Raw genomic sequence first — 10,024 nt, 5'->3', positions numbered from 1 at the left:
TAATGGGGCAGAGAGAAGAGGAAAACTTAATACCTTTTGGCTTGGATTGTGATCAGCCTACCCTAGAAACTGAGTTTCCGCTAACCAACCTAGTCAGATTTCCAGAATGCCATCTCAGGTTTCCAGAATACCAGGTCGAATGGGTTGGAAGGCTGATAGACTACTTGCCCTCCCCCTTTCTGTACCTTCTTCCTACATAAACATTATGGGCAGCATTCCCCCAAGTCTGATGTCCTTGCCCCTGCCCCTATCCTGTTGTCCCTGAGAATCTAAGACACTTTACCCCTCCTTTCTTCCCCCGCCAACCCTTTCTTACTCTGTTCTGGCCCTAAACGTTTGTTTAGTTTGACTGCCTAAGCAAGGCACACCTTATTTCCTTTGTCCTCTCCACCCTCGGTTCTTTCATCACCACTCATTTGTAGTAATGATCTCAATAGACCATCTTTCTAGATTTGTTTGTAACTGTTGAAGTGGTTTTCTCCATAGAGAGATGTACTGTTTGAAATATTTATGCTTTCAGGGGGAAAAAAGAACCCCCTGCTGTGCAAACTGAGTTTTTGTAGTGGAAAACTAACGAGACTATAAAAACAGTATTTCCACTTTTTTAAAAGATACGTTCTTTTGGCAGCTGGTCTGGAGACTGACTTCCACAGGATGGAGTAGCACTGCTGCAGGTCACGTAGGGCAGTCTGATGTGCTGGGGCATTGAGAAGGCAGGTGTCCGTGCCAGGGTATTGAAAGAATAACACATGAAAAGACTGGCCAGCCAGAAGTGCAGGCTCGGCTGCTTCAGGCCTCCCCGCCGTCGCACCTAATGAGCACCAGAAACAGTGCCCGCGACTGTGTGAAATGGGTTTTTGGCAGCTCAGATACTTGAGATACATGTTCTAAAGGGAAGGAAAAAGGCATTGCAAGGATGTCCCCACGCCCACGGGATGCACTTAGGGGGTTTCTGCACACTGGCCACGTTGTCAGCCAAACGACCGGTGTCTGGGAGCCAGCCAGGGCTGTGACCTGTCTGGAAGCTGAGGCGTGCCCTGTGACTAGAGCACAGGTAGCGGGGGAGAAGCTTGTTGGCAGCTCAGCCGAAGTTTCATCAGAGCACGTCTTAGCACCATGCACCCATCAACGGGATCCTAATTAGCCAGAACAACTGCTTCAGAATGAAGAGTCTGACTTAAAACAGCAGGGTGGACTCAAGATTTGTTCATTTTTATCCCATCTAAAACACATTTTTTTAGTCGTTATTAGTACAAACATGGTTTTCACTTACGTAAACTTACTAACATGGGAACCTCTTTAACTCAGCAAATACAATTATACATATAATCCTAGGTGTATGTCTAGACACCCAGGCTGCAGTGTTGCAATAGAGCAAGGAGCGGAAGGGACTGTGCGACCCATCGGTGAGGCGACTAGCCAACAGCGAGGGTGTGAGCCAGGTTTCTCTCAGGAAAGGCAAGGATTGTGTCATCTTGTCTGCTGCTTGCTAGTCACAGTTCGGGTCCTGTGATATTTTGGTTCCCACTCTACTTACAACTTGAAAAGTTACTTGGCGTTTGTGGGGGCGGGGGAGGGCAGGGTTCCCCCACCACCACCACCTGAGGGAACCCCTGGCTTGGCTCTTGGAAGACAAAGGAACAAAGGTTCTGCTCTGTGTTCCCAGAGACACCACGAAGGACCCTGTGTCCTGTGTGATGGGGACACCCCTCTGACCCAGTGGCATTTGTGTGACATCACTTTTTACTGTATTCATTTTCCTTAAAGAGATGTAGGTTTAATTATTCTTTGTCACTAATTTTCTTCCACAGAATTTTTTTTTAAGTTTAGGCCTTTTCATTATATTTATCATTTCTACATATGGTTCCCTTTCAATCAGCAATAATGGCAGCTTTAACCTTGCCTTTGTTGGTGATCCCAGTCTTTTGGGTACAGTGAGTATGAAATGTCAGTGGATATTTTGACACTTCATACTCATTGTACCCAAAATGGAAGATTGGCCACAGTGTCCCCTGAATCTGCTCCTGTTGACTCGTGCAGGGCAACCTGCCCGTAGTTCCACCGTCTGTCCCCCCCCCGGGGCTCACAGGCCCTCCTTGCCTCGTCCCTGTGTGTCTCCCGTATCTAATCAGTCCCCAGTCCTGTGACTTCCACCTCTTTACCTGGCGGAGTGGCATTTACCACTCACCGAACCCTTTCTGCGCGTCAGCCGCACTGCTTTACACACACTAACTCTCTCTTTCACAGCTGAGGAAATTGAGACTTTTAAAGAAAAATAATGGTCCCAAATCATACTAGTTATTGGCAGAGCCAGGACTGAAATGCTATTGAGTTCTGTCTAAGTGGGTGTTGCATAACTTCTTTAAAAATATATTGATTTTTAGAGAGGAAGAAAAACATTAATTCGTTGTTCCATTTACACATGCATGCATTCATTGGTTGATTCTTTTTAAAAAAAATATTTATTTTTAGAGAGTGGGGGAGGGAAGGAGAAAGAATGGTAGAGAAACATCAATGCATGGTTGCCTCTCATGTGTCCCCTACTGGGGACCTGGCCTGCAACCCAGGCATATGCCCTGACTGGGAATCGAACTGGCGACCCCTTGCTTCACAGGCCCGTGCTCAATCCACTGAGCTACACCAGCCAGGGCCATTGGTTGATTCTTGCATGTGCCCTGACCAAGGATTGAACCCACAACTCTGGTGTATTGGGTCTCTGCTGTAACCAACTGAGCTACCCAGCCAAGGCTGCATATCTTTGAGACATCTAGAATTTTCGAATTCTGTACATAACCATTCACTTCTTACCACAGTTGATTTCTACTAATTAGCATTAATACATCCCAGGAAGGAAAGGAAGTCATGCAAAGCTATGTGAACTCTGTACACTTGGGGTTTGCACTACACAAGGGAAATCATAAATTTCCTATTTAATTAGACTAGAAGATAATCTGCAAATATCTTTGAATTCTTAAAGGATTTTTTTAGGCAGGAAAAAGATCGACTGAGGTGGGCCTTTTATAAAGTGGTTAATTGTTTTAAGTGAGTGATTTCCTTCTGAGGAAATTAGATACTGAAGATTTTTTTAGAAGAATCTACATATTAAACTTTCAAACATCATAACTCAGGCTAGTACATAAATAGAACAGCGAAATGATCTGTTTGCACTGTCTTAGAGGAATCATTGGGGGCCTCAAGAGGCACCTTCCTTCCCCATCACCACGCCAGCCCCAGGAAGCCTGGATTGTCTTGTCTGTTTCCGCACCTACAGACGAGAAAATAGAGCAGTCCTTTCCCTTCCTAGGCTTCTGTCCTGCGATGTGAGTGCACTATGGCATCTGTGTCCCTGAGAGATAACTTAAACATCTCAATAGAGAAACCATGGGTAACTCAGGCATCGAGAAACATTGCAAACTTGTGGGCTTTTAAAAAATTACATGAGCAGTATGTTGCAAAAAAATAATAATAAAGCCAATAACTTATCCTTTGGGTTTCAGCTTGAAAGTCTGGGAGGTATTTATTTATATTCTACCACAGCACATCCAGTGTCCCAATCAAGGCACATCTTACACTCAGGGTTCCTGTCACTTTTCTCGTCCGTAATATTCCAGGAGGTTAGGAACTCGCGGTCTGTCTGCGTCCCTCAGTGTTCTGTCCTCAGCACCTGGCACCTGCCTGGCAAATAGAAGGAACTCAGAAATGGTTACTATAATAAGAATAAGCATGTGAGAAATGAAAATAATCTGTAATGCCATCCATGACAATTGCGACAAGTTCCTCAGGAACAATGCAACGAGGCTCAATCTCTACAGAGACTGCTTTTCACAGAAGATCCCACTGGGAAAAAAGCCATTTCTATAAACCGTGCAAGGAAGCAAAGGGAAGGTCACTCCTCCAGACAATCCTACCAGTGCCACAACAGTAGTGTTTATTGGGCAGGGGGTGGGGCTGGGTGGGAGGGGGAGTCCTGACTTCTAGAAGGAAGTTGTAAAGGTGACGGGGAACACCAGCAGCTCGGCAATGAAAGGATTACTCTCTGAAGAAAGATTAAAGGACAGCTCACATGAGGCTCCCTAATGCTCTGCTCAAATTGAAACCAAAAGGAACCGGCATTCTTAGCTCTTAGGATTCTTGTTACTAAGTTCCTTTTATGGGAGCTTAAATCAGTAGGGCTCAGAATGGAGAATTAAATCACCAGTGTGCCTCTCCCTCGGGACTCTCCCCTTTCCCTTTCTTAGTAGACCATTGTAACGTGACAGCAACCAATGACCAGATGTGAGATCCAGTGGAATCCTGAGGCCTGGGGTATTTGGACGGAGATGCTGGACAGGAGCTAACATGCACTGAACTACAGTGATGTGTCCACCACTTCCTGAGCACTGCAGATGTGGATAACACAGTGAAAACTGTGTGCGATAGAACACACTTGTCTTTGCTCCTCTGCAACAATACCACCGGGTCCTAATAAGAAAGTCAGTGAATTTGCCTGTGGCGGGGACTGTGGACATGAATGAGTACAGGAGTCCCTGCCAACAGGCCAGTCCTGCAGTGTAAAGGAGTGATCGCAAATGAGCACAAACCCCAGAAAAGCTGTGTGAAAGCACGGGAACAAACGCTGAGGAGCAGGCAAGAAGTCGTTCCTGCCTCCCTGTGGCAGATTTGGTCCAGGACGGACAGACGGACGGCTCAGAGGAGGGAGCGCAAACCAGGAGGAGGAGCAGTCTGGCTCCCAAAGAGACCAAAGGGTTTGCACGAGGGCTCAGAACCTGCCCTCTGCCCATAAACCAAAAGTGTATTAAAATATAACGCATATACCATACAAAGTATACCAGTTAATAGTTCTTTGTATTCACAGATATGTGCAGTCATCAGCACGATCAATTTTAGGACCTTTTCATTACTCTCAGAAGAAGCTCCGCCAGGAGTCACTCCCCGTTTACCCCAACGCGCCCAGATCAAAGCAACCACTGATGTACTTCCTGTCCCGAGGGATCTGCCTGTCTGGACATGGGTCACACAGCATGTGGTGTTTGATTGGCTCTTTCACTTAGCTTGCTTTCACAGTTTGTCCACTTTGTAGCATTGTCACTATTTCGTCCCTTTTTATTACTGATACTATTCCATTTTACTTACCCATTCATCAGTTGGTGGACATATAGTTCACTTTCACCATTGACTGTGATATGTAATGCTGTTATGAACATTTGTGTACACTTTTTTTTATAGACATGTTTTCATTTCTCTTGGGTACATACCAAGGAATAGAATGTTGAGTCATATGATAAATATATATATATATTTAACATTTAAAATATTTTTGAATTACAGTTAACATTTAATAGAATATTAGCTTCAGGTGCACAACATAGTTATAAGACATTTATATAGCTCACAACGTGATCACCCTGATAAGTCCAACACCCACCTGACACCACACAGTTATTAGAAGATTATTGACTGAATTCCCTGTGCTGTGCTTTACATCCCTGTGATTGTTTTTGTAACTGGCAATCTGGCAATCTGTACTTCTTAATCCTCTTTTCCCACCCATTTCCCCAAACCACCCCATCTAACAACCATCAAAATATTCTCTGTATCTATTCATTTCTTTCTGTTTTGTTTGTTCATTTTATTTTTTAGATCCCACATATAAGTGAAATCATATTACATTTGCAATTATCTGCTTTATCTCTCAACATAATTTCTTTTAGGTCAATGTCTATTGTTGTAAATGGCAAAATTTTTATTATTTTTTAATATATGTATATTCCATTTATATATGCACCATCTCTTCTTTATTCATCTGTTGATGGACACTTAGGTTGCTTCCATATCTTGGTTAATATAAATAATGCTGCAATGAACATACAGATATATGTCTTTTCATATCAGTGATTTATCCATTTTGGATAAATACCCAGAAGTGGAGTTGCAGGATCATGTGGTAGTTCTATTTTTATTTTTTTAAGGAACTTCCATACTGCTTTCTGTAGTGGGTGCACCAATTTACAATCTCACCAAGAGTGCACTCTTTTCCCTTTTCCCTGAATCCTTGCCAACATTTGTTTGTTGATTTATTGATGGTGGCCGTTCTGACCTGTGTGAGGTTATATCTCATTGTGGTTTTACTTTGCATTTCTCTAATGATCAGTGATGCTGAGCATCTTTTCATAATAAGATGCTGAGCAGCTTATTAACAATGTGTATATCTTCTTTGGAGTTTCTTCTTCAGAAACTTTGCCCATTTGCTAAGTGGGTTGTCTTTTTATTATTGAACTGTAAGAGTTTTTATATATTCTAGATACAAGTCTCTATTTGCCAAAATAAGACACAAGTATATGATTTGCAAAAATTCCCCCACCCCATTCTTCAGGTTGTCTTTTTTTGCTGGCATCCATTGAAGCACATAAGTTTATATTTTGATGTACCCCAATTTATTTGTTTATTTATATATATTAAAATATATTTTGTTGGTTATCCTATTACAGTTGTCCCAATTTTTCCCCCTCTGCCCTCTTCTACCCAGTAGCCCCCTTCTCTCCAGCAACCTCCCCCCATAGTTCATGTCCATAGGTTGTGGATATAAGTTCTTTGGCTTCTCCATTTCCTGTATTATTCTTAACATCCCCCTGTCTATTTTGTACCTACCAATTACAAATCTTAATGCCTTAGTCTTTCTCCCCATTCTTCCCCTTCCCCCTCCCATCTGGTTACCCTCCAAATGATCTCCATATCTATGATTCTGTGCCTATTCTGGTTGTATGCTTAGTTTTTTGGGTTTTTGTTTTTGTTTTTTTAAAGATACAGTTGTTGATAGTTGTGAATTTGTTGCCATTTTCATATTCATAGTTTTGATATCCTTTTTCTTAAGTAATTCTAACATTTCATGTAATAAGGGCTTGGTGATGATGAACTCTTTAGCTTTACCTTGTCTTGGAAGCACTTTATCTGTCCACCTGCTGGCTCTGAGGGGGAGGGCTCAGAAAAGGAACATTAGCCTCTGCCAGCACTTTTGTCTGGGAGAAAGCTGCCCCTTCCAGCCCTTTGATTCCAGACACTTCAGTTCCTCTCCTGGCGACTCTTTGGCTGCTGCCCCAGTGCTGGAACTCAGAGGGAGTGAGTCCAAGTGAGTCTGTGCTGGGCCCTAATTCCTGGGACTCCAGAAGCCCTCCATCTGCCACAACCACAATCCCCATTGGTTTTCACAGCCAGAAGTTATGGGGACTTCTCTTCCCAGCACTGGATCCCTGGGTTTGGGGGCCTGGTGTGGGGCTGGGACCCCTTGCTTGTCAGGGGGTACCTCTGAAGCTAAGATATCCCTCCCACTTTTTATTCACCACATATGGGTGTGGAAGCAGCCAGGTCTACCTCTCTGCCCCCTCCCACCAGTCTTGGTGTGGCTTCTTGTTTCAATCCCTAGTTGTAGGATGTCCATTCAGCGAGATTTCAGGTGGTTCTGAATGGTAGTTGTTCTGTAGGTTAGCTGTGTTGCATATAACTTTTGACTCCCCTAAAACAACTACAGTCATCTATTTGTACCCACAGGGGATTGGTTCCAGGACCCCCTGCTTCCTGTGGATAATAAAATCCATCCGCAGATGCTAAAGTCTGTTATATAAAATGGCATAGAACAATGCATGTGGTCGGCCCTCCACATCTGTGGGTTCCCAACTGTGACCTATGGTGGGGTTTTGATTCTCCCAATAAAAAAATACTGTTTTCAAGCTGCGGTTGATTGAATCTGCAGATGCAAAACCCAGGGATATGGAGGACTGACTGCATAGTTATTGAAAAAAAAACCTACATGTAAGTGGACACACAGGTCAAACCCATGTCACTCAAGAGTCAGTTATAACTGATTTTCAAAAGTTGTCCTAACATCCTATTCTGCCCCATGAATGAGATAGAGCTAAAGGTGAAACACTGCTAGTCAGCGTTGTCTCACTAGTTCTGGCCAGGGGTGCTGTGCTGTCTCATTAGACGTTGTGATCTAACGAAAACAAACTTTCAAGTCTTTAAAGCTTGGGTTGTTGCATCCTCTTCTCCACATCGTTTTGTTCACAGATAGTGTACAGGTAGCCAGTAATGTTCTGGCACTTTCCATACTTGGGAATGGCTCTGTCAATTCTTGTTTCGAATGAGTCAAGGCATTTCCATGACTCCTTTTCAGAGGTTGCTGTCCCAGTGACAGAGTTCACTTTATTGCCCTACATGTTATTCTCCTCCGTCTTACAATACGTTGTGCCTCTCCGCGGGTCACCTCCTCTTCTTTCCACCCCAGTCATAACCATGTCCCAGTTATTTTCTCCAGCAAGAGAGAATGTGGAAAAGTCCTGTCTTTTGATATTTCTCTTATTATTCAGTCACCGCTTACTGAGCTCTGCCAGCAAGTGGAGGGTTTTATAGGACAGAAACATACACTTATTGCCCCAGTATCTTGCAGTCCAATTAAATGCCAGGCAACCAGTGCAGATATAGACTCGTGAATGGCATTTCAAGAAGACAGTTGAGTGTCACAGGCATGAGGCTATTGGCTTCTACCAACAGACCACTTCGTGCCAATTCCTAGGTTTAGGGATGAAAGAAGCAGCAATGTGTTGCTGAGTAATATTTCCACATACAGCAGGTCCACCCTGCACACTGCAAGTACAAACTAGTCTCCAAGGAGACAGGTGGTGTTTCAGCCTTGTCAATACCCAAGAAAACAAGTCAGATATCCACTCATTCTTGCCTGTGCCTTATGGCTCCCCACTCCATCCTGCTATCTCATTCTTTTTCTTTTTTAAAGATTTTATTTATTTATTTTAGAGAGGGGAAGGGAGGGAGAGAAACATCAGTGTGTGGTTGTCTTTCCTGTGCCCCTTTTTGGGAACCTGGCCTGCAAGCCAGGCATGTGCCCTGACTGGCAATCGAACAAGCGACCCTTTGGTTTGCAGGCCGGAGCTCAATCCACTGAGTCCCACCAGCCAGGGCCTGTTATATCATTCTTAATAGGTAACCTCATCAACCCGATTTCACAAACACCACAAGGCTGTAATGCCAGGTTAAAGCCACGGCAGCCCAGTCCCTTCCATAGCACCGCATAGGGCAATATCTGTGAACAAGCAGGCCTGGTGCCTGCCCTCCGGAGCAAATGGTCCAACTCCAAGATCACATATAAACATTTGTGTCTTTTAAATGTTATTGTTTTCTTGAACGAATTTTTGACTTGCTATAGTTCTTCCCAGATCACGTTCATCCTGTCTTTCCAAGGCGGGATGATGTTTGTTTAGAAATCATTTCACCTAAGACAGTGGTGCCACCAGCCAGCCCATGGAACTAGCCATCCCTGTTGATGGAGTGCCCGAGGGAGCAGGGCCCCAGCTAGGAGAGTGCTCCACCCTGGGCAGGAGCGGAAACCCAGCCACTGTCTTGGAAGGCTCTCCTCCCAACCCCGTATCTCCAGGGCCAACCAGTTGGCAGCAAAGGGCACATGTCTCCTCTCCCAGGTGAGACATCCTGCCCTTCTACTTGAGTGGGAGCGGGAGGAGCTCCAGTGGTTTACACAGGACTAGACCATCACCAGTTACCTAGAGAAACAGCGCAGTTGACCTTACTTCACATTTCTCACTCACTCACTACGGGATTTGCCTTAGGCTATGGGTCTGTAGCCAACTTGTCTGCTTCGCTTTCCTTGTACTCTGGCCCACTTATTGTTTGATAGTCTCATTTCAACCTGCCCTCTAGGAAGCAAAACACAACAGAAGTTCTATTGTTCACAAGGAACAAATGAATGCTTATGTCAAAAGTCTATATTTGCAGCTACTCATGAGTCTGAGGCCTGGGTCAAGTGACCCCCCCACCCCTTCCCCCATCAAACCTTACACCACAATAGACCCCATGTAGAGATAGAGAACTGAGAGTGGAACCCAGTACAGCTACCAAGCTGTGATTAGTTTGAGCAGCTATCAATTCCAACTGACTCCTGAACTCTCAAATACCTCACACCCTAATCTTGTCTGCTTGCTTGAGTGCCCCCATGAGA

The sequence above is a fragment of the Artibeus jamaicensis genome, unplaced genomic scaffold (genome assembly GCF_021234435.1).
Source record: "Artibeus jamaicensis isolate MK-2021 breed Jamaican fruit bat unplaced genomic scaffold, CSHL_Jam_final scaffold_916, whole genome shotgun sequence".
NCBI classification, from domain to species: domain Eukaryota; kingdom Metazoa; phylum Chordata; class Mammalia; order Chiroptera; family Phyllostomidae; genus Artibeus; species Artibeus jamaicensis.
Note: the sequence above shows the minus strand (reverse complement) of the source record.